We start from the raw sequence: 27,433 nt of genomic DNA on the forward strand, positions 1-27,433 counted from the left end.
TGCTTACCTGGTACCTTCAGTCTTCAGCTCCATATCAAAACGGTGAGCGACCCTGCCTATGCGCCAGCCAGCATATCTAGGGGGAGCACAGAAGGGAGGTGGGGGGAAAGCAGAGGGACATATACTAAAACGCTGCCACTTGGCCACCCATAGGTCCTCATCCAGGTCCCTCATAAACCTTGCCAGAGGTCCAAATCATACCATGCCACTCCCAACTACACTGGTCGCTGAGCTATAGTTCTTCAGTGGCTCAGTTGGGAAGGAGTGGTTTAGGTAACTCATCAATCCATCCCTTGAGGGCAACACTCCTAACAGTCGGACCAGGCACTACTGCCGGGCACCAGAGGTAAGCGTTACAGACACCTCACTGGGTGAGGAAGAGCTCATGGAACGGATGTTGGACTATTCCACTTACTTGGCTGAGTCAGAAAGGGAGGAGATCCTGGCCACGCCCTCGTGTATAACAGACGAAACCTATGGAGAAGGCCTGAGTAATACAGGGCCCATGACAAAAAAAAGATGCACTAACCTGTTTGTCATGAAGGCGTCTAGCTCTGGCGGTGATGATGCCCTCCCTGAGCCCATGTCTCCCGGACAGGGACAAGCTCAGAACCGTGGCACAGAAGCGCTTATCCCTGACCTAGAATGAAACCTCAGCGTGACTAGATCAGCCGGACATAAGCAGGAAGGGCAATCCCCCACCAAGAGTGGACCAAAAATACTCTGACTCATCCGTAATTAGCATCTACAACCATCATGAATGAACCAGAACTGTAAGAGGGTCCCTTAAAGGGGGATTTTGTATCAGGAAACATGATTAGGAGCCAAACATTGTTTTCAAACGGACTGCCAAGATAAATGACGGCCTGACTTTAAACAGAGCAAATGTCCTGATAATGTTACATCGGGTTCCAAAATTGAGATTGATAACAACGGATGATATTGCCAGAGTGGCCGTCCCGAGTGAGGACAGACTAGACAAAGTTGTGATTCACCTGGAAGACGTAGTAATAAAAGACTCCATACTTGAGGAGGCTTCATACATCTGCACTATGGGTTAACCCTTTTGGCAATAATGATACCAACAAAATACGGGGGGCCCAAAGGACATCTGAGGGCCCGGGAAAAAAATTCCAGATTCCACTTGAAAGAAGGTGTGACGCAAACAACGTTAAATGAGACGCAGCTTTGAAAACAAGCGCCAAAGAGGAATGGAGCAAACGGAGAACATAAGGTGATGTTCCCCCTATGAATCTTTGTAGACAACTCTGCTGCATCGGAAAGGAGAGTCACTGCTCACTCTAATAGGACCCCACATGGGGATAAGGCTGACTCCTGGGGATGGATGGGAGATTCATTAGTAGTGAAAAAAGGGAAAGCCTAGCAACGCCCGTCCCCCTCACTGATGGGGTGGTCAATTGGATGCTGCAACACCAGGGGATTTGCCAACCTGTTTAGCAAAGAAGAACTTAGGTGGGACAACTATGACCTATTATGTCTACAGGAAACCTGTCTGAGAACACCACCGGTCCTAGCCAGATTTTTCACCCTGCTAAAGCATGTCACCAAAGGCCTAAAAGGAAGAGCAGCATTGGGACTCATACGGCATATAGAAAACACAAATCTCAGAAACTTGGAACCCAAACCAGTTCATGCAAGTGACCTTAGTTAAAAGCTCGGGCATAAGGATCAACAAAACTGAATGGTTGATATTATGCAATGTCTATTGGAACGCTGTGGGGATAGATAACCTTACATTTATGAAGGAGATCATGTCACTGTAAGATAACTTAATGGTCTCGCTATCAGACCCACTAAATGTCATATGTGGGGGATTTTAATATGGACGCACTGATAGACCACCCGGTGACAGGCAATGACGATCTGGCCCATAAACCCATTGGACTCGCTAAAGGAAGGTTGTGGACAGAAGAACTGGAGTCCCGCGATTTACACTTGATGAGCGGGCAAACTAGTGGAGATATTCCAGCCGGCATACTTGGAAGTGGGGAGGCTCCTCAAAAGTCCTGGACTACTTCTTTGTGTCTGGAAACTTCCTCCCATGAGTGACCTCCTTTGAAGTAACCTTGAAACCCCAGAGCAATCACAGCATAATCAAGCTATCTTGTATCAGAGTTTCCCACCCCCCGCAGAGATCATTATACCTACCCAGTGGTAATCAACCATGGGGGGAAGCGCCTAAAAATCGACGCAGTAAGAATCAAGAAACTACGAAAGAATTGGAGGATCTTCCACAAAAAAAGAACAGAGATAAAGGCTTGAGAGGTAATGCCCAAAGCTACTCATGGCCTTTATGGAAAAAAGGAAGGGGACTCAAAATAGTGATTTCCAGCATAAGCACTCATTTTAATTGGGACCTCATCGATGAGAGGAAAAAAAATTAGATCGGACATAAAAAGGATCAGAGCAGGAAACTCTATAACATCAGCTGACCTGATCAAAGCTAGGAAATTACCCTACAAAAATTCAGTAAAGGCCGATAAATACCAGATGATCCAAGAAGACACCAAATCAATGATGCAAAACATCTACAAAAAACAAACAGGGGAAGTTTGGAAACTCCTAAACTCAACAAACCATGTAACTGCTGCCTTGCAAACTAATGCGGTAGAGGAAGAGGCACGGATACCACACTTTGAGAAGGTGTTCAATGAGCAAGAAGATCAATCACCCGCAATGACCCCTAGTGGCGGAGCAGAGAGGACTTTTAAAACTAAGGCTGAATATATCCATAACCTTATTAAAAAAGCCAGTAGCAGAGACCACCAGGGGGCGCAGATGAAGATGGACGCGTGAGTGAGGAGCTTAATCCTTGATCAGGCCATTAAGTTACAAGATCACCCCTTTGAGCAGGACAATGCTTCTAGTAACGGGGAGGATTGTGGTGGGCATACGATCCCTGCTCCTGTAAAGCCCATAGAGTGCCAGCGGAGAGCAGCAGGCCCAGACTCAAGCAACGCTGTTGCAGAGGGCCAGGGCACCAGCGCCGTTGCGCAGAGATCCGGAGAGGGAGTCTCGCAATAGTGGACCCTGCAGAGACTGCAATGCGGGTAAGACCCGGCAACATAAAATAATAAGGCACCCGTCTCCCCTCTGCCCTCCCCGACACAGAAACAACAGCGGGGATGTGCCGGCACTGTTGCAGGACAGGTCTGAGGACCGGGAGGTGGCAGAGCAGGTGTCCCTCCCCCAAAAACAAATCGCTGCCTCACAGAAACGGAGAGCGGGTGAGACCCACACACATAGTGCAGAGGGCGCCCGATCCCCCCATGCTCCCATGCAGAAATAACAGTGGGGAAGTGCCAGCACCGTTGCAAGTGGCAAGACAGACCCCGCTCCCCTAGGGGTGTTTTCAAAGTGGCCCCATATTACACATTTTGAGCAACCCCAACCCTTTTCCTATGAGAAAATGTGAAAATAAAATACAAAAGAGGCCCAAGGTGCAGGGGCCCACCGGGACATCTCCAGAGTTCCCTGTAGGTCAGTCCAGCCCTGCCCTCCCACAACAACACACCATGGTCTGTACAAGCTCGTAGAAGCGAGCAGGGAGGGATGCAGGCACAATACTGGACAGCGAGCTGTAGCACCCCCTAGCAAAGGAAAGGGCAAAGAACCTCTGGGCCCCATTGGGCAGGCAGGAGGGACCCCTGACCACAAAACTGCTAGACACATACAGGGGTGCCACAATATCCCAGGAGTCGATGGGGGCCGAGTCATAGTACAGGCCCTGCCAACACTGGCTGGGGCCAAGGACGCCGTCAAAAAGGGATCTAGTAGGACAGTCGTCGAAAGGGCCCCAGCACCCAACGGGAATGGGAAGACCTGCGCACGGTATTGAAAGGAGAGCAGTGCGGCAGAGGTGCCAGGGGGTGCGCACTAGAGGAAAGCCATATGGCAGGGGACGCTGGAGCCGGAATAGAGATGGGGAACCTGAGGGGCATACAGCAGGACATACACGCTGTTCTATCAGAACTGAATGCATTCAGGGCAGAGGTCCAAGGATTGTTTGATGCGCTTACTGAGAGAGTCACAAAGGTGGAAGACCGAGTGGAAGTCTTGGAACACCCACACCATGCTGCAGACATAGGTGATGTGGAGGTAGGGGAAGTGTGGTCTAAAGGGGATGACATTGAAAATAGGGAGAGGAGGAACAATCTCCGTGTTTGGGGGCTGCCAGGCCGAGAAACAGAAACACCACAGGATCTTGAAAAGTCCCTGCTGCGGCTATTGCATAAACTATTGGGGGCCTCGCAAGAGAGGGACATTAAATTTGACAGGGCGCGTAGGGATGCAGGGCCCAGTGAGGGACCATGCTCAGTGGTAGCTAAGTGCCACTACTACACCGATAAGGAAGAAATCCTTCAGAGAGCAAGGGAGCAGGGCACGATTGAATGAGAAGGAGCGCAGATTAGTCTACACCCTGGACCAACATCGCAAATGCATGCCCCTGATTAAATGGCTTCACGATAAGGGAGTGAGGTACCGTTGGCGCTTGCACTTCGCTCTCATGTTTGAACTCAAGGGAGAAAACAATGTTTTGCATCAAGGCGAGGACTCTGACAATTTCCTAAAATAACTGCAGAGTGAGGAGGCAAAGCCGGAGAGGGTGAGCCAGTGCCAGTTGAGGGAGTACATCAAGAGTGCATTTGCTCAACCCAGAGGAAAAAAAAGAGACAGGAGCTCTAGATGTTCTAGGAAGCCAAGGGCCCCGGCACTCACCACCTCTGAAGTGAACTGTTGCATCTAACAATATGACGGGTGGTGATCAAGACAGTATCCCACCAGCCACGGGCATGGTCAGTGGGGAAAGGACTTCCAGGCCGACCGCTTATCTCCACACACCCTTGTGACCTGGGGATATCCAGGTGTCTCTACCGAGTTCAGCTTTATGCCCTGTTTTTGTTTTCTTGGGGTTCGTGGTTGGTATTGATGTTGTGGGTTAGGGAGGGTATTGTGGGAGGGGATGAGGGAAGTAAGGGGGGAGGGGACTGGCATGCACAGGGAAGGCGCATCTATGACATATGGAAGGGCGATGGCACCAGGCATAGGGGAATTTCCCAGACCGGGATATGGTTGATCTGAAGGTTGCAACCCTCAACCTCAAGGGACTGAATTCCCCAAATAAACAGTCCCTAACCTACAATATGTTCCTCTCCCTCAAGCTATCAGTCCTGTTCTTGCAGGAAAAGCATTTCACACATGCGATGGAGAGTCCCCTATGGAAAGGGGTAGTGGGGCAAATGTTCTGGGCTTACAACAGGGACCATAAAAAGGAAGGGGTAGGAATTGTCCTACCAAAGTCCTTCTACATGAAGGGGTTTCAAATCAAGAGGGGGTTTCAAATCAAGAGGGGCTTTGGAGGCAGATTCTTGGCGCTCAAGGGTTACGTGAAAGTAGTCCTGTTCACCTTGGCCACACTGTATGCACCCAATGTGGGCCAGATTCACTTTCTCAGAAAGGTATTTGCAGCACTTGATGAATAGGGGAGGGACATGTACTAGTAGGAGGGGACTTCAACCTCGCGGCAGACCCAGGGTTGGACTGGTGGTGCGAGAGGGGGAGCAAATAAGCAGGTATGAAAGAAGAACAGGGAATTTGCTGCCCTCCCTGAGGACCACTTCTGGGCAGATGTGTGGAGGGCGTCCCACCCTCTGGCTGGAGGTTACACCTTCTTCTCTCCCCCCGCTCTACTTACACCAGAATAGATCTACTATTGATCCCAATGGAACGAGCAAAGGATATTACATCCCCCAAAATAGAAACGGTCACATGGTCAGATCACGAAATGGTGACGGCATCCTGGTGATTTGAATCCAAAAGAAGGATCAACCCTGCGTGGTGCTGTAATGATGTTCTACTTCGGAATCCGGTTTTCAGGGAATATTTGGAAAACGTAATTCGATCCTTCTTTGAGATCAATGAGACAGGGGAGGTCAACCACAACATTGTGTGGGACGCTGCTAAGGCAACAATACCAGGACTGCTAATAGCAGAGGGGTCCTGGAAAAAATGTGAGAGAAGGCTTATCGAGACTAAGCTATGGGAAGAAATCTGTGGGCTCAGGGCTCAGTTGAATGGGGGGATGGCAGACAGGACAGACTTGCTACATGACATTCGAGACAAGAGACAGGCCTTACATGCCACGCTTATCGGGGTGGTTTTAAAGAAAATTAGGTACACAAAGCAACAGTACTACAAAGGGGGGACCGGGTGGGGTCACTACTAGCTAACAGGGTCAGGGGGAGAAGAGGGGATAGACTGGTGGATAAGATCAGAGACAAAGAAGGTGCTATGGTTGGCCCACAGGACGGGATCCCCGGGTGTTTTTCTGAGTACTACAAGGCGCTGTATAGGAGGGCCCCTGAGACAGGGGACCAAGTGATCAAGACATACCTGGAAGGCCGGCAAATCCCCAAACTCACCCCCGAGGAAATTTCGGCCCTGGAGGCTAAGGTCACAGCAAAAGAGGTAGTGGCTGCCATAGGGAAATTGAATGCTAGTAAAGCCGCGGGGAAGGATGGGTTCACCACCGATTTCTTCAAACAATTTCAGGAGTTGCTGGCAGCACCATTGGCAAGGGTTTTCAATGCCACCAACGAAATAGGTGAAGTGCCCCCGTCCTTCCTGGAGGCCAGAATGGTGGTGCTACCGAAGCCGGGGAAGGACTCGGTGTACTGCCAAGAATACAGGCCCATCTCCCTTCTCAGTTTGGACACTAAGCTCTTCTTGAGCGTACTAGCCACCAGGCACGAGTGGGTTCTCCCTAGGTTGGTCCACCTGGATCAGACTGGTTTTATTAGAAATCGGCAGGGCGGCGGACAACCTACGTAAAACCCTACACATGCTACACTCACCTATGGTTAAAGAAAGGGGAGCCTTGATACTATGTTTAGACGCAGAGAAGGATTTTGAATGTGTGAGCTGGTCGTCTTAAAAGGGGTGCTGGCATCAGTGGGAATGGGAGAGAAGTGGGAGAGTTGGATAGCGGCTTTGTACTCCACTCCCGGGGCAAGAGTGGTGGTGAATGTGGAAGAGTCACAACCTTTCAGGCTAGGAAGAGGAACCAGACAGGGATGCCTCCTGTCACCACTCCTGTACGCGTTAGTCATGGAGCCTTGGGCAATGGATGTCGGGGCCGACAGCCAAATCTGAAGGGTCCAAGGGGGGAGGAAGAGTATACATTAAGTGTATTTGTGGACAATACCCTCCTGTATATAACTCATCCCCAGGCCACCCTCCAGACACTATTGGAAAAGCTTGAGGTATATGGGCAACTGTCGGGCTTCAAGGTTAACCTTAGCAAATACGTGGCATACCCGGTGGGAACCGAGAAAACCCAGATTGCGGAATACATGAAGGGACTTGGTTTTCGAGTGCAGGGGGGTGGGTTCCATTATTTAGGAGTGGAGATTCCGGGATACCTTAGTGGCTTATTTGACAGGAACTTCCCCCCGTTATGGGAGAAAATAAAGGGAGATCTCGACCGATGGACTAGACTTAATCTGTTGTGGATGGCGAGACTCAATTGTATCAAAATGGAAATGCTTCCCAAATTCTTATTCCTGTTTCAGAGGCTCCCAGTGGTGGTCCCCGCGGATGTCCTAGAATTGGTCAAAAGCCGGCTCTTGAAATTCCTATGGGCGGGAAAGAGGCCTAGGATAGCATATAGAAACCTCATTCTCTCAAGGGAGGAGGGGGGTGGGTCTCCCGGATCTTGAGACCTATTACAGGTCAACCCAACTGCGCATGTTGGTAGCTCATCTGGAGTTGCACTCAGAGAAGCAATGGGTTGCAATGGACAGCTCAATCCTTTCCCCGGTCACCCTGGCCAAGTGGTTATGGGTCCCACAGAGGGAGATACCAAGTAGGTCACCCAACCCCCTCTGTTTCAGGTGCTGTGGTCAATCTGTAAGGGTCGGAGCGATATGAGATGGATCACGACCTGGCCCTCCCCCCTCAGCTGTATATGGGTGCCCCCATTAAGGAATCTTATAGCAGACCCCTGGCAATTTCAGGAATGGTATGAGGCGGGGCTCAGTGGGGCAGGGCAGATGTGGGAGGGTGGGTAATTTTGGTCTATGGAAACCCTGGAGGATTGCCTCCATATTAGCCAGCTTTCCCCATTTCATTACTTGCAATTGAAGGGAGCTCTCAAGGCCTCACGGTGGGGACACAATTGAGAAGGGACCTTACAACCTTTGAATCTCTGCTTCTACAGGGGATGGACACAAAGGGTCATATATCAAGCATCCATAAAGTGTTGCGGAAGTCAGAACCACTGCGGGACCCGAAAGCCAGGTAGAGATGGGCAGAGGATCTGCAAAAAAAGATACCGGATGAATTATGGGCCACCATGTGTAGAAGGGCTTCCCATTCCACAGCCTCCCTCCAGTTCAGAATGCAGGCAATCAGGATCCTGCACCGTTGGGACCACACCCAGCCCTCTTGGCTAAAATGCACCAGAAGCAGCCACAAAATGCTGGAAGTGCTGAACTCCCGGCGCAGATTATTACCACATGTGATGGGGATGCGCCCACATGCAAACCTATTGAGGAGAGGTCCTCTTGTGGGTCAAGGGGATCGATGGGATCACGTACAGCCTATCTCCTTAGGGGCTCCTGTTTGGGGTATGGGAGGAGGATGAGGGAGAGGATCAGGGAAACCACATGACCCGTACCCTCTTGGTAGCAGCCAGAAGCTGTGTGGCTCAGTTCAGGAAGTTGAACAAAGCCACCACTGAAAGGGAATGGCTAAGGAAGGTCAGAACGATCCATTAGATGGTATACTTAACACATATTCTCAATGAATCCGGGGTAGAAGTTGGTGATATGTAGTTACCATTTTTTGTAAAATATGGTGTATAATCTGAGGGGTTTGTTTATTTGTTTAGTTTATTTGTAGAGCGCTCCGGACCCGTGGGTAGAAGGGCGCTTAAGGACACGGTTACAGGCAAAAGATATGCATTTACATTTGCAAGTACATCAATTTAAAAAGGATTTACATAGTACAACAATTTACATATAGTGTAGGTAAGTTGCGGCTGTTAGATATTCGGGATGTTGGTGGATGCTACTCTTTGTTCAGTAACCAGCCAATAACAAGTTTCCTAAAGATCGGGAAGGACTCAGTAGTTTTAATTTTGAGTGGTATGGTGTTCCAAAGTTGGGAGGCTAGTACAGTGAAGCTCACACCTCCTGCTCTTTTTAAGGCATATCTGGGCACTAGCAGGCATAAGGAGATGGATGATCTAGTGGCTCTGGATGTGGATTTTAGAGTGAATTTGTTGGAGAGGTACGGTGGGGCTAGGTTGTTTAAGGCCTTGTAGGTAAGGCAGATAGTTTTGAGGTCAATTTTTTGCTGTATGGAGAGCCATTTGCACGCTTTCCTGGTTGTGGAGATGTGCTCGCGCCTTGGGCTGTTGAGTGCTGCGTGTAGAGCATTGTTCTGGAGAACCTGGAGTTTGTTAGTTACGGATTGGTTAGCTCCTAGGTACAGGCTGTTGCAATAGTCTAGTTTGGATTGAATGAGTGCTCTGGCCAGAGTGAGGCAGCTGTCGGGGGAAAGGAAGGGTCTGCTTGCTCTGATAAGCTTACCCGTATAGGCAGTGGGCGAGGCGGTTGAATTGATTTGTTTGGAGAGGTTGGTGTTGGCATTAAGGTGGAAACCTAAGGTTTTCACACTTTTAGCGATAGGGATGGTGATACCGTCTATGATAATGTTCTTGTAGCTGGGACTGAGTTTAGACAGGTTGTTAGGAGAGCCGACCAGCAGAAGCTCCGTCTTCTCATCATTCAGGCAGAGGCCGTGGGTGGCCATCCATGCTTGAATGATAGAGAAGATTTTGTTGATCCGGGTGACGTCCGCCTTGTAGTTGCCTGAGATGGTGAGGAGAATCTGGGTGTCATCTGCATAGTTGGTGTAGGTGACACCCAGACGGTCCAATTTGTCGAATAGGGGCTTCGTAAATATATTATAAAAGGTGGGGGAGACACAGGAGCCTTGTGGGACTCCGCAGGTGATGGGGATAGGGTCAGCAGCAGATGTTGTGGAGAAGACTTGCATGGTTCTATTCGCCAGGAAGGATTGTATCCATGCGGAGGCCGAGGAGGAGAAGTGGGCTGCGATGGAGAGGTGGTTGCATAAGATTTCGTGGTCGACTAAATCGAAGGCCGCTGAGAGGTCTAAGAGGAGTAGGATGGCTGCATTTCCCTGGTCTTTGATTTCATCAATCTGGCTTTTGAGGTCAACCAGAGCAGTTTCAGTTCCGTGTTGAGGTCTGAAGCCAGATTGACGTATACCTAGCAGTTGGTTAGATTCCAGGTACTCCTGAATCTGGATGTAGGCGACTCTGTCCAGGATATTTAGCAGAAAAGGGACAGTAGTGATGGGTCTATAATTTGTTGGTATGGCTGGGTCCAGGGATTGTTTTTTTAGGAGAGGGAGCACCCAGGATTGTTTTAGGTTGTTGGGGACAGAATTGTTAGCAAATGAGAGGTTAATTAGCTTGGTGATAAAGGGGGAGAGGTCTCTGGCAGCGTCTTTTATTATTTGGGCAGGGCAGCTGTCCCCTTTGCAATTAGAGGGTTTTAGGGAGGTGATGATTTTTTGGACTTCTAAGATGGTCACTTTCTTGAAGGTGAAGCCTATATTGGCTTTGTTAGGTGTTGGTGGGCTTAAGCTAGGGTTGGTGGTTTTGTTGCTGGGCAGTTATTGACTTTTGTTCTCGATTTTGGTCTGGAGTCCTGTGATTTTATTGTTGAGGGCATTCTGGATGCTGGTGCACTAGGGTTTATCTTTTGAGCAGTTGCCTGGAGGGGGATTGGGGTTTTCTAGCTCGTTTAGAATTTTAAATAATTCTTTGGTGGAGGAGCCTGCCTGGTCAATCCTGACGTTTTAGGCGTCTTTTTTGGTGCGAATTATCTCACTTTTGTATAGTGCGGAGATGTTTTTAAGATTGGATTTGTTTTCAGGTGATGGGTTAGTTTTCCATAGTAGTTCTAATTGGGCTTTCTTTTTCCTGAGTAGTTTGAGATCTGGAGTGTACCACAAATTCAGGTGGTTTATTGGTTTACTTTTACGTAGTTTCAAAGGGGCAATGGTATCAATGGCAGTAGCCATGGAGTTGTTGAAGGTGTCGACTAGTAGGTTAAGGTCAGCATTGTCTGGTAGAGCGTTGAGGGTGGGTAGGACCAGAGGTAGTAGGGCTTCGGCCGTAATGTTGCGCTTGTTTCTGGTTGGGCAGGCTGGTGCCAGGGGGCGTTTCTTGGGCGTGGCCTGGTTGGTATGATTTGTGAGTGGGATAAGGTAGTGATCTGTCCATGTAAGAGGTTGGGGGTCCTTACAGGTGGTGTTGCAGTTAAGAGTTGCTACCCAGTCGAGAATTCTACCTTTCTGGTGAGTCGGTGAGATGCTGAGTTGAGCGAATCCGTGCTCAGTTAGGCCGTTTGCTAAGGATGCGGCTGGTGCGTCCTTGGGGTCGTTGTAGCCCAGATTGAAGTCGCCGAGGATAATAGTTTGTACTAGTGGCTTGGAGTTTTCAGTAATGAGCGCTGTAATGTCTTCCTCGTAGGTTCCCGGAGGGCCTGGAGGTCTATATATAAGGTGTAGTGTAATCGTACTTTTTGGGGAGGTTTGTAACTTGATTGTGAGTAACTCACAGGATTTAAGAGATAGGGTGGAGACTAGTCTGCAGCCTAGTGTTGATTTGGAGATGATTGCTATGCCTCCTCCCTTACCATTAGGTCTGTTGGCTCTAAGGATGGAGTAGTTGGCTGGAATGGCTAGCGATAAGTGTGGTCCTGAAGCCTCATGTAGCCATGTTTCCGTTAGGGCAAGGAAGTCAAGATCATGGGTTAGAATAGTGTCAGCAATTTCTGTGGGCTGGGCAGCCACGGATCTGGCATTGAGTAATGCTCCTTTCAGGGGGAGTGGGTCAGGGGCATTAGGGGTCTTTGATTTCTTCTTAGTTTTGGTGTTGAGTTTGGTCAGGAGGATGCTGTTTGTACGGGGCAGCCTAGTGCCTAGTCTGTTGTTGCGGGTGGTGAGGTCGGGGTTGGTAGAACGTAGGGGTTCTGGAGATTTCAATGTGGGAGGCCCCGTGCGACAAGGAGCACTAAGTGTGCTATGATTGGGAGTCTTGTTAGAGGTCGCATTGGCAGGGGAGCTGTTGTCTACGGAGGAAGTAGGGTGGGAGTGGTGGTTGGGTGGAAAAGGTGGCTGGGAGGGTAGGAAGGGTGTGGGGCAGAGGATCGGGTAGTGCCTAGGGCAGCCTAGCTTGGCTAAACCGTTGTTGACGGTTATTAAGGTGTTGCCGGTACAGTGTACATTGTCCGGCATGATGCAGAAAGGGAACATGGTGATAGTGAGAGTGAGCCAGGTGATCATGGTTTGGGCGCGCAGCTACGCAGTGCAAGACTGATACTCACTAAGACTAGGTTTAATGGGACAGTACCTGGATTTTAAAATGCACACTGCAGATAAATGCTGTGCGGTAATAGCTAGGGGTACATGCTAGGCATAGAGCATGCTTGGCATAGAAGTAGAGCAGTAAGAAGTGCAGCGATCAGCTGTGAATCAAGATTGGCTAGGTGTAGGCAACACAGTGGTTAGGTGAGGGCAATACAGTATCTAAGTGGGGGCAACCCAATGGTTAGGTATAGGCAACACAATGGCTAAGTGAGGGCAGCACAATGGCTAGGTATAGGCAACACAGTGGCTAGGTATAGGCAACGCAATGGCTAGGTATAGGCAACACAGTGGCTAGGTATAGGCAACACAGTGGCTAGGTATGGGCAACACAGTGGCTAGGTATAGGCAACACAGTGGCTAGGTATAGGCAACACAGTGGCAACACAGTGGCTAGGTATAGGCAACACAGTGGCTAGGTATGGGCAACACAGTGGCTAGGTATGGGCAACACAGTGGCTAGGTATAGGCAACACAGTGGCTAGGTATAGGCAACACAGTGGCTAGGTATGGGCAACACAGTGGCTAGGTATAAGCAACACAGTGGCTAGGTGTAGGCAACACAGTGGCTAGGTATAGGCAGCCGGGCTACCCATGCAGTAATCAAACATGCTCACTGTGAGAGTGATCAACATGTGCAGGGCATAGTGGTGTGCTTACAGTAGCAGGTGCTATGTAGCAGGCAATAGTCTGAATAGTTAAATGTTAGGGACAGGAATGCAGAGTCAGCGGCAAAGATCTGAGCAGTGTTACCGGCTCACGGGATAGGCTGCAGATGAAGGCCTGGGAGCCAATCGGTGTGACGGTATTGACAGTAGGAGCATACAACCACCTCTGAATGTTTTTGCATGGTTGTAAGGGATGCATGCCGGGGGAGTTGGTTAAGGGGGGGGTAAAGAGCACACAGTAAGGACAAGACGATTATTGGTTTTTGCAAATGCTGTTAATTTGTTTCATGTGCCTTAACTTCTTGTTTCAAAATGCTAATAAAATGTAATTTAAAAAAAGCCAGTAGCTCGAGAGCTCCAGGGCCTGATAGCCTGACTAACGTCATCCTTAAAGAAGAACTGGAACTCTGGGCAAAATGTATGGACATCCTATTAGAACGAATAAAAACACTGAAGCAAGTGCCATGCTCCTGGAAAAGATGTATAGTTGTCCCCATTTTTAAGAAGGGCGAGAGGACAAACCCCAGCAACTACCGGCCCATTGCCTTGTTGGACGTGATGGGGAAGATCTTTGCTAAATTGGTTTTGGAGGCCTTAGATTTGTGGACCCTAATCTCAAGGCAAATGGACAAATGGCAGTCAGGTTTTGTGAGAGGCATGAATACATTATTGAAAGTATTATTGCTCAAACTGTTGAAAAAGCAGTCCATTTTCTGCCACAAGAAAATGTACCTCACCTTCATTGACCTATCTCAAGAATTTGATTCTATCAACAGGAACATGCTTTGGAACAAGCTGACTAAATGGGGTTGCCCTTGGGATGTATTGGAAGCAATCAAGGATCTACACTCAGGCACGGAAATACAGATAAAGATGGACCAAGGTGGCACCCTGTCTCGATCAATACCAGCAACTAGAGACTTAAAACAGGGTTGCCCCCTGGCCCCTTCTCTGTTCAATCCTTTTCTGTCAGACCTCACAGCGCACTGAAAGAAGTTATGTGTCCCCCCCCAAACATCGCTTGGACCATTATTGACCATTTGATGTACGTGGACGACTTGGTCCTAATAGACCAAACCCCAGTGGGCTTAAAGCGACAACTAAAAGCCCTAAATGAGTACATACAAGCAAATGGCAATAACATTAACTTAAGTAAATCAAGGATTTTGACGCTTCAATCGGCAAGGGGAAGGAAGCAGGGGAACAGAGCATGGCCCACAGAGCACGCTGGGCTACCTGAAGTGTCTTCAGTCCTATACCTGGGAGCTGCATAAGCACGTCATTCAGCGAAGTACATAAAGTAAACATGTTGAGAACTAAAATGCAGACACTGGCTAAACAACGTAGGTTGATAGAAAAGAAATACAGTAGGTTCTCAGTTATCCCTGCTGTGACATTCTACAAAATGAAGGCAGCCCCAATAGTGACCTTTGGGGTCGATGCGTTTGGCGAAATCCTTGAGAAAACATGGGACACATTAGAAATTATTTTTTGGAAAAAGTTGCTGAAAATTCCAAACTGTATGCCAGCATCAGTAACAAAGCAAGAACTAGGCCTGATTTCCCTGCATGTGCAAGTCACTTGGAAGAAGCTGAACCTTTTTCGTAACTGTATTTTGGATAACCTAGTAGGAGGCTTTGGAGTATTAAAAGAGGGAATGACGAGAGGACGGGATAAAGATCTACAAGACTGGAGAACAGAATGCAACAAAGTCTTGAATTACCTGGATACGACCGAGGACCAGTTGCAATTGTACCCAAATTCAATAAAGATCAAACTCTGGAGACAGGACTGGATTCGGACTCTGGAAAAAGCAAACAGGGCGAAACCGTGCCGCCAGGAGATCATCATCGACAGGCCCTATAATGTTTTACCAAACTACTTCATAAAAATGCCAGAGTCCTCGAGTCAGATCTAAATTTATGAGACTTCGCCTAAACCTATATCCGACCCTGGAAATTCTAGCCATGCGTGGAAAGGATGGCCCAATAAACATGGACTGCAGGTTATGTAGGGAAAGAAATGAAAAAGAAACTCAAAACATCGAGTATTATCCTGCAAGGCGCTAACCACGCATAGAACAGTGATGCTCGTAGAGTTTTTTGAAGAATTTAAAACACGTGATTGCAATGACTGGTGGAAGGTATGTATGCCGGGGGAAAGGATGACAATCGTCATTGCCTTGGTTACCTTTTTGGACAAAGTTTTCAAATGCAAGACCAAAAACGACAAATTATCCCTGAGAGAGAAGGAGGAATGAAACAGAACTCAGCAAGATATTTAACGGGGCATGTCTGCTGGGAACAATCTTGGAAACCTCATAGTAAAGGTCAAAGACTGATGAAAAAGTCATAATACCTTTTTAAATAAATTAAAAAAAAAGAAAAAAAGACCTGTGCGAGGTTTCTCGTCTTGCTGCACGAAAGTAGCACAGATTGTAAAAAAATTACCTGTGAGAACTTTCTTGTTGTGTTTCGCTAAATGAAACCAACATGGAAACGAAACACCACGCTGTATGTAAAACTTCACAGAATCACAACATTTCAGTGCCAGTGGGACCGTAATGCTGATTTTGTGGAATGGCCGGAAGTGGAATCCGGTGTGAATTCTGCACTTTTTGCTTTGCGGGTGGAAATTTCGCCCACCCTTACAGATGGACATTGATCCTCAATTGCACTTGGTCACCACAGACATACTCCTCACCTAGAACCTAAATACAAAACTGCCATTAATATCAGTCAGTTTATTTTAGAAAATAAGCCCAAAAAACCGAAACAATGGCCCTCATTACGACCCTGCCAGTAGCCGTGCCCTTATTAAGGGCACAGCTGCCGCTGGTAATGATTTTTTCCTAATGAGGCCCAATACATTCTTTAAAAAAAATACAGAATAAGCTACCGAAGCAAAGTTAAATCTCTATTGGGTAGTTCCCAAAAAAGGTAGAAATTGTTCTGACAACACAGAGTACTTTATAAAAATATCTATCAGACAACATACTTCAAGGCCCTGATTCATGGAATTCTTTGCAGGGAAAATCGGGACTTTGCAGACTATTCTGCGCACAAAACCACATTCAGCGATTTATGGAATCGACTGTGCAGGACTTTTCCTGGCTTCGCGTGGACTCTGGGCAGGCTTGGCACGTCTCTGTGAGCGGTCGAGCACCTTATGCGAGACTCCTTGTAGAGTGTAGGCCGGGCCTAGACAAAGACCCAAAAAGTGGGGTGGAATATGCAGAATGAGGATGAACACAGGAAAATATGGGCATGTTGAGGGACAACCCACGCCAAGGAAGCACATGCCCATTCTGACGCAAACCCAACCGTATTCATGGATTTCAACACAGAACGTCACGTCAGGAAAAAGCACATGCAAACCCCCTGATCCATCTGCTACATGATAGCAGGTATAAAGTTGAACGTGCACAGGGAGCCATTATGTATACAGCATGCCGTGCATACCAAACCAACGTCCACAGCTACAATGACACCACAGGAGGAGGAGGATGCCCAGGGCCTGGATTCTTTGTACAACACAGCATGCTTTTCAGGATATCTGATGACCAGGTATTTGCTAGGTACCGTTCCCCCCGATGTAATCCTAGACCTTGGGCCTCATCATGAGTTAGGTGGTATCCCGGCGCTAATTGCACCAGGATACTGCCCAACACTATTAGTGTTACTGCAACTCGGTACGGCGCAATTTGCGATGGATCCAGAGTTGCAGTGGGGAGATAAATCCCCTTTCCCATGGGTCCGCTTTCTTGGCACTATTAGTGCCGGCGCAATTATCGCAGTACTAATAGCACCGAAAACGGCTGGAAAGGGAAGATTTTTACCTCCAGCAAAAAGCTGGAGGTTAAACTCTCACTTTCCGCCCAACTACAGATTGGGTGGAGCAGTAAATGCGGCAGTAATAGTGTTACCGTCGCATTTTACCGCTCTGCCAAACTCATGATGAGGCCCCTTGTCAGGGAGTGGGAACATGACCTGCATCACCCATCATCTGCTCCCAGGCTCTTACACCCCTTGAGAAAGTGCTGACTGCACTGCATTTCATTGCAGCGAACCACGGCAATAGTCGGTGGGATATCGCAAGGCACACAATCCCGCTGTCCCCACCAGGTGTTTGGATGCATAACAGCATGTGCGTGTGTGGGCAGGTACATATATACATGCCAAACACTGGAGGAAAGGCAGAGAGTGTGCCAGGAATTCTATGCAATAGCACACTTCACACGTGTACTACATGCAGTCGGCTGTCGACATGTTGCGCTATGGCCCATCTGATTAACGGCGCACATCTACCGCAGCCGCAAGTACTGGCACTATATAAATGTGCAGGTATTGTATGACGCTAATGGACTGATCATGGAAGTGTTTGCCAATTTCCCTGGCTGCATGCATGAAAGCTATATCTACTACCAGTCACCACTCCACTGGGCACTGGCATCTGGAAAATATGGCAACACATGGCTCATCTGTGAGTATGAACTGTCATGAACTGTCATGCACATGCATGTATGTGACACACTGAGCCTAGCAAAACAAAAGACCATGACAATAAATGCGAATAACAACCACATACACATTTGTGCATACCCGCTGTCACCATAAATGATGACGCCGTAGCGTAATCCTGCCACACCAGCTGAGGTAAGATACAATTCAGGATATGTAGCCACTAGGGCCATAGTGGAGCACACATTCGGGGCCTAAAGTCAGGTTCACGCTCCCTTGACCACTCTGGTGTGGCTTTGCTATATTTCCCACCAGTAGCCTGTAAAATCATAGTGGCAGCATGTGTACTGCACAATGTTATCAAATAATGTTCTGAAGGGTACCTGGTTACTGCCTTGCTCTGCCCAGGTTGGTACAATAATATCAAAAAACAAATGAGCAAGGTCAGGTCAATCTCTGCTGAAGAGTAACCACTGCTACACCCTGAGTGGGTGACCCCTTGTGTGGGTGGTCACAGAATTCTCATGAAACTGTTCTTCTTCACAAAAGGGTTTTATTTTGTAGTGCAGTGGTGTAGTAATACACTGGTATTTTTCAAAAAACATAGGACATTCACATTTGAGGACATACAAAGTGTAGTACCTAAGTACGAATTATCAAGTAGTCAATATTTGAGACATCTACTTGTACAGTTTGTTCATTCTCTATAGGTTCCTTGGGAAGGAAGCTTAGATAATTCAGTGGAATCATAAACAGGTGGGGGCCCATAGAGTTTGGGCACAATCAAGAGTTGAACAACAACATATAATACATGTCAAAACAACAGTGTTTTGGCCATTTTGCGTTACAGGGAGATTACAGGGCTGGAGAGTTGCAGTCCTTGCGCATGAGGCCAAGGATTATTCTTGCTGTACTGTTCTGGATTAGTTGAAGTGGGTGAAGGAGGAATTCGGCAGATTGAGGAAGTGGCTGTTGCAGTAGTCCAGCCTAGAGAGGACCAGAGCTCTGGAGACAGAGAGGTGCTGGGGGAAGGTGAGGAAAGGGAGAATGCCTCAGAGGAGGTGCAGCTGAAAGTGGGCTTTCTAGGCAAGGTCCTGGATGTGAAGAGAGAACGGGGAGGAGTCAAATATGACACCTAGGTGTTTTTGACTCACAAGAGGGTGAGAGGAATGGGGCAGTGGATTGTGGCCACAATGTGATATGGAAAGAGGGAACACAGGTCCCAATGAGAGGGTTTTCTGTCTTACTGACATTGAGGCAGAAATTGTTAGCAGTACACCATTACTGCATGGCACACAGGCAGTCATGAATGAGAGAGGAAGGGGGGAGGCAGAGGAGGGAGGCTTGGATGGGAGCTGCATGTCATCTGCATGACAATAGCTTGGCCCTGCCCTTTCGCTCACGCTCCACCCTGGCTGGTGGGAAGGCCGTGTATGTGCAAACGTGGAGCCCATACAACATATTCTGAGACATATTTGTTGGACATAGTGATGAAGGCCATACAAGGTCCAGGAGTAGCATGTGGGTGCAAAAATAAATCCCTACAGTGATGCCTCTGGCATAGGTGTTCTCATTTGTGATGCAGTCCCTGTCTATGAACATCATCCCATGATGATGGGTCATTGTCCATGACCATGCATGCTCTGACTGAGAACCAGCACCACCTCACATACTAATCACATGACACAAGGGGCAACAGAGCCACCATGACACATCTGAGTGGGTGATGTAGCTAGCATGCCATACCTCATCAAACAGATGACACAAGTATGGACAAGTATGCATGTATCAAGTACACAGGCCAACATCCGTGCAAATGTACAGCACAAGGATGCTAGTGACAAGGCATGTGCCGGTCATGTGTCAAATGATGGACACATATAGGCCTTTAATATCAGACTGGTGCTACTAATTTGAAGTTGATTGAAATGATTGAACAACGACCATGCACATACATGATGTGATATGCAGACAGGCACACTCATTGCAATTCTTAATGCCTGTAAGATTTCACATGGGCCGTCTATAGCATCTCATTTTCAGGCTGCAAGAATGGAAACCTCTGCATGATGACCCACCATCAACTATTCTTCACCATGTAGGGTATGGCGTGACCACTTCATTGAAACAAGTGTCATTGCATCAACATCATGCCTGCTACACGGGGCAGTGGTCTGTGGGCACTGATGCACCGTCACTCTGGCCACACCACAGGGTGTGATGACAGACAGCTCTGATTTGCATCATGACAAGGCATCCCACAGGAGCAGGTGGCAATTTGAACATGCAACTCAGCAAGAAATGATGTGATTGGCTGACATCTATCCCATATATCTGTTGAGCAGTGCAAACTGTCACGCCGCAAGAATGTTGCTAACAACAGTACATGTAGGTGTGTCATTTCTTGCCCATGAAACAGAGCAGTACCCTCTGTGTGATGTGTACTGTAACAGGGACATGTGTCACACGTATCTAACACACAGGATACTCCCAGAATGATGTCCATGTGAAATGAGTCTCAACGTTACTAAACATACATTACCCAAGTTTGCCAGGCAATTGCAGCCAATGTACCACTACACTATTTTTTGTGTCTTACATGACTGGTGGAATATATGATGCACAAGAAATGAGAAATGCCACTCACCAGATGTGTCCTCATAGTTCTCCAGGTCTCCCACACCTTGCACCTGCTCAAGGAGGATGAATTGACTTGTGGCCTTTCATGCATTGTCAGCTGCTCCTCCTCTTGTGCCCCCCCCTTCAGTGACCAGTGCAGAGGCCAGGTTGACACTGAGCTTGTGCTTGGTCCTACATGTGAGATCATTCTGAACCTGTACAACAGTGTGCACCTCCACACCTAAGGCGTTGATCAGGTCTGTGATGCGCTGCCAATGCACCATCCGTTGTGTGGTGTTTGGGTGCTCCCCGCATACTGGCACATCTCACGATAGTGACCGTCAGGGAATCATTGAGGATCTGGATCTCCTCCTTAGTGAAGCACCTCTTCCTGCAGACCTGTTTATTGTTCTGTGTCTTAGGTTGGAGCCTCTTCCTGCTCTGCAGGGTGTCTCTTCTTGGCCCGAAGGGCCGTAGGTGGTATTGCTTCACCTGCCTCTCTGCAACCACCTTGGCGTCCAGGTGCCGGTTCACCTGTCCCCTGGGGCCCTCCACGTCCTCCTGGGGCTGGGGCAGATGTGTCCTCACCACATCCCTGACCCCAGCTGCACCCTTTCCCACTTGGGCCCTTTCCACTCATGTTTCAGGTGTAAAGAATGAATGGAAGGCACACCAAGTTATTGTACTGGGCAATATGAGGAAGGGAACAGTCTACATGATGTGCAATGTAGTTGAGTGGTCCAGCAAGACTCCAATGTACACCCAAAGCAAAGAAATAAGGTACGCGATATGCAGAAGCACCCCATAACAAAGAAATTGCATAAGCGATACCTGGAAAGCTTCCAAAAAGTGCACAAAAGCGGTACACGATAGGCAGAGTCACCCCTAAACACAAAAATTGCATATGCAACACACCGCAGGCCTCAAAATTATGAAACAACACAGAGGCCACCCCCAAAAGTAAAAATACGGTATGAGGTACCCGAAGAAAACGGATTCTGCGTGCACCCCAAATATGTGTAAATGATACTCGTCCGTCTTCGTTCCATCGCACGTGCAACCTGTGTCGTGCATCCATGTTCTTATGTATCTCCATCAATGCTGTGAGCTGCGTAGACACGCTGCATGCAGCACATGTCACATAACCTATGCTCTAAGGGCCTTTGCTCTGTTTTTCGACTGCCTTTTTAGCTAGGCATCTGCTGCTGCCTGTCTAGTGTGAGTGCCTGCTGCCCACCTGCATTGTGTTGGGAGTGCCTGCTGACCTGCCATTGCCAGAGCTACGGTGTCCAGCCCTGTGACCACCTCAGCTGCTGTGTCAGACTCCCACCTTTCCATTCTACCATCACTGCTTCACACCCCATCTCCAGGACCAGTTTGCATACCCACACCTGCCTCGGGGGTTGCCATGTCTGCACCATCTTCCTCTGACCAGAGCGGCAACCCCACGGCAGTGAAGCAGAGGGCTGCCAACTTCATCTCCAAGGAAGTTGGCATCCTGGTGGATAAGGTCCTGGAGAACTAAGATGCCCTCTTCGACCCAGCCAAGAAACGCGACAAGGAAGGACGCAAGCATATCTGGGGGACATAACGGAGGCCACCAAACGCGAAGGGGGTAGCAGTGCAATGCACGAAGAGCATCTATAAGCACCGGGAGGACCTCAAATCCAGGACCCACACCAAGGCTTTGCATGCCCTGAAGGTTGTTGCAACCCTGGAGGTGCACTGTGCGGGCAGGTGCAGGGTTTCATCCAACAACATGCGGGCTCTGGCGAGGTTCTTCCCAGAGCTGCATACCCAGAACTGCGATTGGAAACAGTGTCTGGAGTCTGCTGGTGAGTAGCCATGCGGCGCAATGCTCTACATAGCATTGCACCACAATGCCCTGTTCATTGGATGTTCACTGGTGTTTGCAGTGTGTATAGTTGTACAATTGCATAAAACATGCTCATGCAATGTCACTTGATGGTTAGATGTGCTTGGACGGCAAGGGTGCCAGAAGGGGATGTGGTGCCCATGTCAGGTGCATGCATGATGGACATAATGTTGTGCCGACAATTGCAATGTGTGGCTATACACCCTCTACATCTGGAGGAGACAGGTGAGTTTGGATGTTTGGCGAGGTCAAGTTGTGGCATTATCATTTCAGGGACTTTGATGTGATCTGTAATGGCGTTGCATGTGTACTCTGAGTTGATGGGTACGCATGCCATTTGTATGTGCTTGGGGCTGTGGCATACTCATGTGTGACTGTGCAATTGATGCATGTATGTGTTGCATGCACACAGGTCGGGCTGTGAGGGAGGTATGTTGTTTGATGTGATTGTGTGGACAGATGCCAAGCAGTTGTTGGCATGGCCATGCTGTGACTGGTACAACATGAGTGTCTACTGGTGGTCAGGATTCCACCCTGTGTCTTGCCAAAAATGTGTCAGCGGCAGCACCCCAGCCCATCTGTGCTTCCATGCATTCCGTGTTTGGGAAACCTACCAGTTTGCCCCCTGCCCACCAATATGCCCCTGTGGTATGTCTTCTGTGGCAATGCAGCATGTTGCAGTTGGGTCACATTGCCTTTGCCATTTTGCCATGTAATTCCTCTTGGTATGTGTCTATGCACTGCCCTGTTTGTGCTGCATTTACATTTTAATGTGTCATGACTGTGGTTTTTATTGAGTATGGGTTGTTATGTCGGTTTTAATGTGAATTGCATGTCCATGTGTGTGAGTGTGGATGTTACTGGTTGTACCATGGCAATTCATGTTACTGTAAATGTTGTGTATGCCACAGAGGTTTTTATGCTGTACACTGATCTCACTGTTCTTTGTCTTCTTTACCACAGTTGCTGCAGCTGGAGAAGAGGGCTGAAGCGGTGCTGTGGAGCAAGTAAGCAGGGACCATTCCACCAGATCAAGGCATGGGCCCCAGCCACTCCCCTGTGACAGCTCATCTTCGGGGAGCGATGTGTCTGAGGTAGCGCCAGGACCATTAGGCGTGGCTGCTGGGGGTACATCCCAGGAGGTGAAGGTGGCAGGGTACTCCTCAGCAGCGGTGGGACAGGGTGATGCTGCAAAGGATCCATTCACGGCAGAAGACACCCGGAGTCATCCAGGTTGATGGAGGGAGAGGCGGAAGAGGTGGCCGTTGCAGCCCAGGTAGGGGTGTCCATGCTGCAAAACTGTCCCAGGGGCATGAGGCTGTGCTGGCCACCGTGGAGGTGCCTGTTCAAAATCCTGTCACTGGGCCATCGGATGCAGTATTGCACACCCCCGAAATGCCTCCACCTAGACCAGCATGTGTCAATAGGGACCATGTGCTTCCCCTGCTGGTCGGCCTCATGAGGTGGACTGCCGTCATTCGTGATTATGGACAGGGTACTTGTGGTCTTCTTGCCCATCATTACATTGAGCTATGCCGCCTCATGGCATTGCTGGCAGCAGACCTGTTCTCTGGTGTGCTCCACGGGCTGTTCCCTGCCGTAACCCCCTCCTTGGCTTCCTCCTCTGCACCAGTCGTCCTCCAGGACCACATACCAGCAAGGCCCCCTGTGCACCAGTCCCACCCCTTACGCCCTGTGTGGCTAATGTCCCCACCCAAGATGGGAGTCCAATCTACTGCAGCTGAGGTGGTCACTGTGCCTACCATGGCACTGACACAGGCACAAGCAATAGAAGGTAAGCAGGCACCTTGGAGCAGTACAGGTGCCATATTCCTCCAACAATTGTCCCAAGATCAGAGGGCGTACCAATATAGCGTGCACTAGGCGCAGTGGCAGTAGGTGGCACATACGAGGAGGCAGACTGTCGCAGGGCAAACCACCCCAAGGAGGCAGGTGTAAACTATGAGGCAGGTGGCCCTTGTGGTGGTGTTGAATGCCATTTCTTCTGTGTTCAGGCAGTACGAGAGGTAGCTGCTGGCAGAGAGGCTGCAGGTATGGGAGGCGCAAGGGATTGTCGTAAGGGCTGAGGTGGCACTGCGTAGGCAACATAGGTGGGCTGCCATCCTGGAGGTGACTTGCTGGTTGGCACAAGATGCCGAACATCAGTTGTTATCCACCCTGCAAGCCCTCCAGGCAACAGCGGAGACCAGCCTGAGTGAGGAGCACGTGGCCTGAGAATCAGCCCTGGTCAACAGGTTGTCAGAGATTGGTGAGGAGGACTAGCCCACTGCCTTTGTATATAGTTCTTTAGGAATAGGTTTAATTTATGTTTTTTTCTTCTGCCTCATACAGCAGTGACTTGCCTCCCCTGTTTTTCATGTATATGGTTCTTTAGATATAGGGTTCATATCAGTATTCTTCATTTACCCAGACTTCTTGAACATTCCCTCCCGTTTTTTTTGTATATAGTTTTATTTAATACAGGTTTTATCTGAGTGCATTCCACGCTTCATGCAGTTTATTTGTGTGTGATTGTTTACATTTCACCCAGTGCATCTCTTCATTGCAAGTCATGTGTATTGCAGCGTGCTTCTGTGTGTCATGGTGTTGCTGTGATTTGCGGGTGGAGGGATGCACATGAGCCTGACACATGGGGGTGAGGCCATCAGACGACTGTAGGCTGCACTGGATGTTTTTTCATTTTCCATTACATGTGCAGAATCACTGCGCGTTTTGCGTCAGTGTGTCAGTATGGTTGGTGTCGAGGCTTTGTTTGTGTGTGTGATGATGTAGATATGGGTATGGTTGCTGTGATGTGTGGAAGTGTTATGTATTTTTGGTTGACTCTCATTGTGGAGGGAATTCCACCTGTTCATGTGTATTTGCATGCTTTCACATTGTTTTCATTTCAGGTCCACTTGTTCATGTGTCCCTTTTGTACACACTTGGGATTGTGTAAGTGTGCACACTCTATTCATTGTTGTGTGTATTTAGCATTGTGGGTGCTGCGGTGGGCAAACTGAGGATGGATGGCCTGTACACATCACTTGCACATTTGTTATTTCATTGATGTGTCACTCCCATGTCATGCTCAAACGCCCACCAGCATGTGCAGTCATACACTGCCTTCTCTCATGTCTTGCTCCACCTCTGCCACTGTAATATAGTTGTGACCCATGTTTGCAGTTTCTGTGTGGCAGTACACATTTCCTGTCTCACTGAGTCATGTACTCTCTGACTGACCTCCCATCACTCATGCACAGGCCCTTCATGTTGTCATCGCTGACAGGGACTTTGCTACCTCTGCCAGCCAGGTTACTTATGCTCAGGATGTAACGCGCCTAGTAATTTCTTTGCAGATCTGCCCAGTGTTTGTCTTGGTTTGCTTCTGTCCTCAACACACATTCACTTGATGTGCTTTGATGTCTTTGCGACCAATGGGCAATATGCACATGCTACTTTGCATTGCAGTCACATGTCACATGTGGATGGGGCGGCCACAGTGTTGTTGGCACATTATTGTGCTGTCCATTTGAGGTGCTGCAGATCCAGGTCTGCCAGGGAGTGACATGGGATGCTCCAGTTCTGGATTGATCTTCAGCACTTCCAGTTGATCGTGTGGATGGTGGACATGTTGTAGGTCTGCTTCATGGTGGAGGCAGGCCACAGAGGTTCAGGTGAGTTGCACCCATACATTGGACTGGGGGGTATACTGACAGGCGGCTGACTGAGGTGGTGGCAGAGGTGAGGGGGTCTGGTGGGTGGTGTCTGGGCTTGAGGGGGATGATTTGCAATAGGGGTATCTGCTGTTAGTTTGGGTGCCTTGGGAGAAGGGGGAAGGGTTTGCAGTTTCGCAGGTGTGCAGCCGTGATTTACGCAGGGGCTTGCATGGTTTCGCAGGGGTGACTTACGAGGGAGCTCGCCCATTTTCACTGGGGGTGCGTCCTTGACTTACGAGAGTGCTCACACATTTTTGCAGGTGAGCAGCCTTCACTTATGAGGGAGCGCCTGTGCTTTCGCAGGGGCGCAGTCTTGACTTATGAGGGTGCTTCTGTGTTTTCGCAGGGGTGCAGTCTTGACTTACGAGGGAGCTCAGGCGTTTTTGCAGGGGTGCAGCCTTGACTTACAAGGTTGCTTGCACACATTTTCAGGCATACAGCCTTCACTTATGAGGGAGTTTGCACGTTTTCACAGTGGTGCAGCCTTCACTTATGAGGGAGTTCGGGCGGTTTTGCAGGGGTTCAGTCTTGACTTACAAGGGAGCTTGCATGTTTTCACAATGGTGCAGCACTGACTTGCGAGGGGGCTTGCGCTTTTTTGCAGGGGTGCAACCTTAATTTATGAGGGTGCTTGTATGTTTTTGCAGGGGTGCAGCCTTCACTTACGAGGGAGTTTGCACATTTTCGCAGGGATGCAGCCTTCACTTATGAGGGAGCTTGCATGGTTTTGCAGGGGTGCAGTCTTGACTTACGAGGGAGCTTGCATGTTTTTGCAGGGGTGCAGTCTTGACTTACAAGGTAGCTCATGCATTTTTTGCAGGGGTGCAGCCTTGACTTACGAGGGAGCTTGCGTGGTTTCTCAGGGGTGCAGTCTTGATTTACGAGGGAGCTCATGTATTTTCACAGGGGTGCAGCCTTGCCTTACGAGGGTGCTAGGGCATTTTTGCAGGGGTGCAGCCTTCACTTGCAAGGGAGGTTGCGTGGTTTCTCAGGGGTGCAGTTTTTATTTACGAGGGAGCTTGCATGTTTTCGCAGGGGTGTAGCCCTGACTTACGAGGGGATTGTGTGTTTTCGCAGGGGTGAAGCCTTGACTTAAGAGGATGCTTGTGCATTTTTGCAGGGGTTCAGCCTTCACTTATGAGGGAGCTAACACATTTCTGCAGAGGTGCAGCCTTCACTTACGAGGGAGCTTGCGCGGGTTCACAGAGGTGCAGTCTTGATTTACGAGGGAGCTCATGCATTTTTGCAGGGGTGCAGCCTTCACGTACGAGGGGGCTCGAGTGGTTTTGCAGGGGTGCGGGATGGGGTCTCAGTGGTGGACACGGAGGTTTGCGCAAAGGTTGGGCTCTTGCTGTGTTTTGGTTTGTGTGGGGGCGTGTTTTGGGCATTCCTCGCGCAGTGTGCTTTTCTTTGTGGGTCGGGTTGGAACGCGCTTTGGAATCCATGAATACGCAAAGCGGTCAGAGGGAAGTTGGTGCATATGGCCACACAGAGTTGTTTTCGGCAAGCAGGGCTTTGCAGGATTTATGCAGGGATCCCATGAATTGGGCCTTAACTCTTTTAACATCAAATTTCCTCATTAAGTGTCTAGATAATGGAATAATT

Source organism: Ambystoma mexicanum, chromosome 4q (assembly GCF_040938575.1).
Source record: "Ambystoma mexicanum isolate Mex_15411 chromosome 4q, UKY_AmexF1_1, whole genome shotgun sequence".
In the NCBI taxonomy this organism is placed as follows: domain Eukaryota; kingdom Metazoa; phylum Chordata; class Amphibia; order Caudata; family Ambystomatidae; genus Ambystoma; species Ambystoma mexicanum.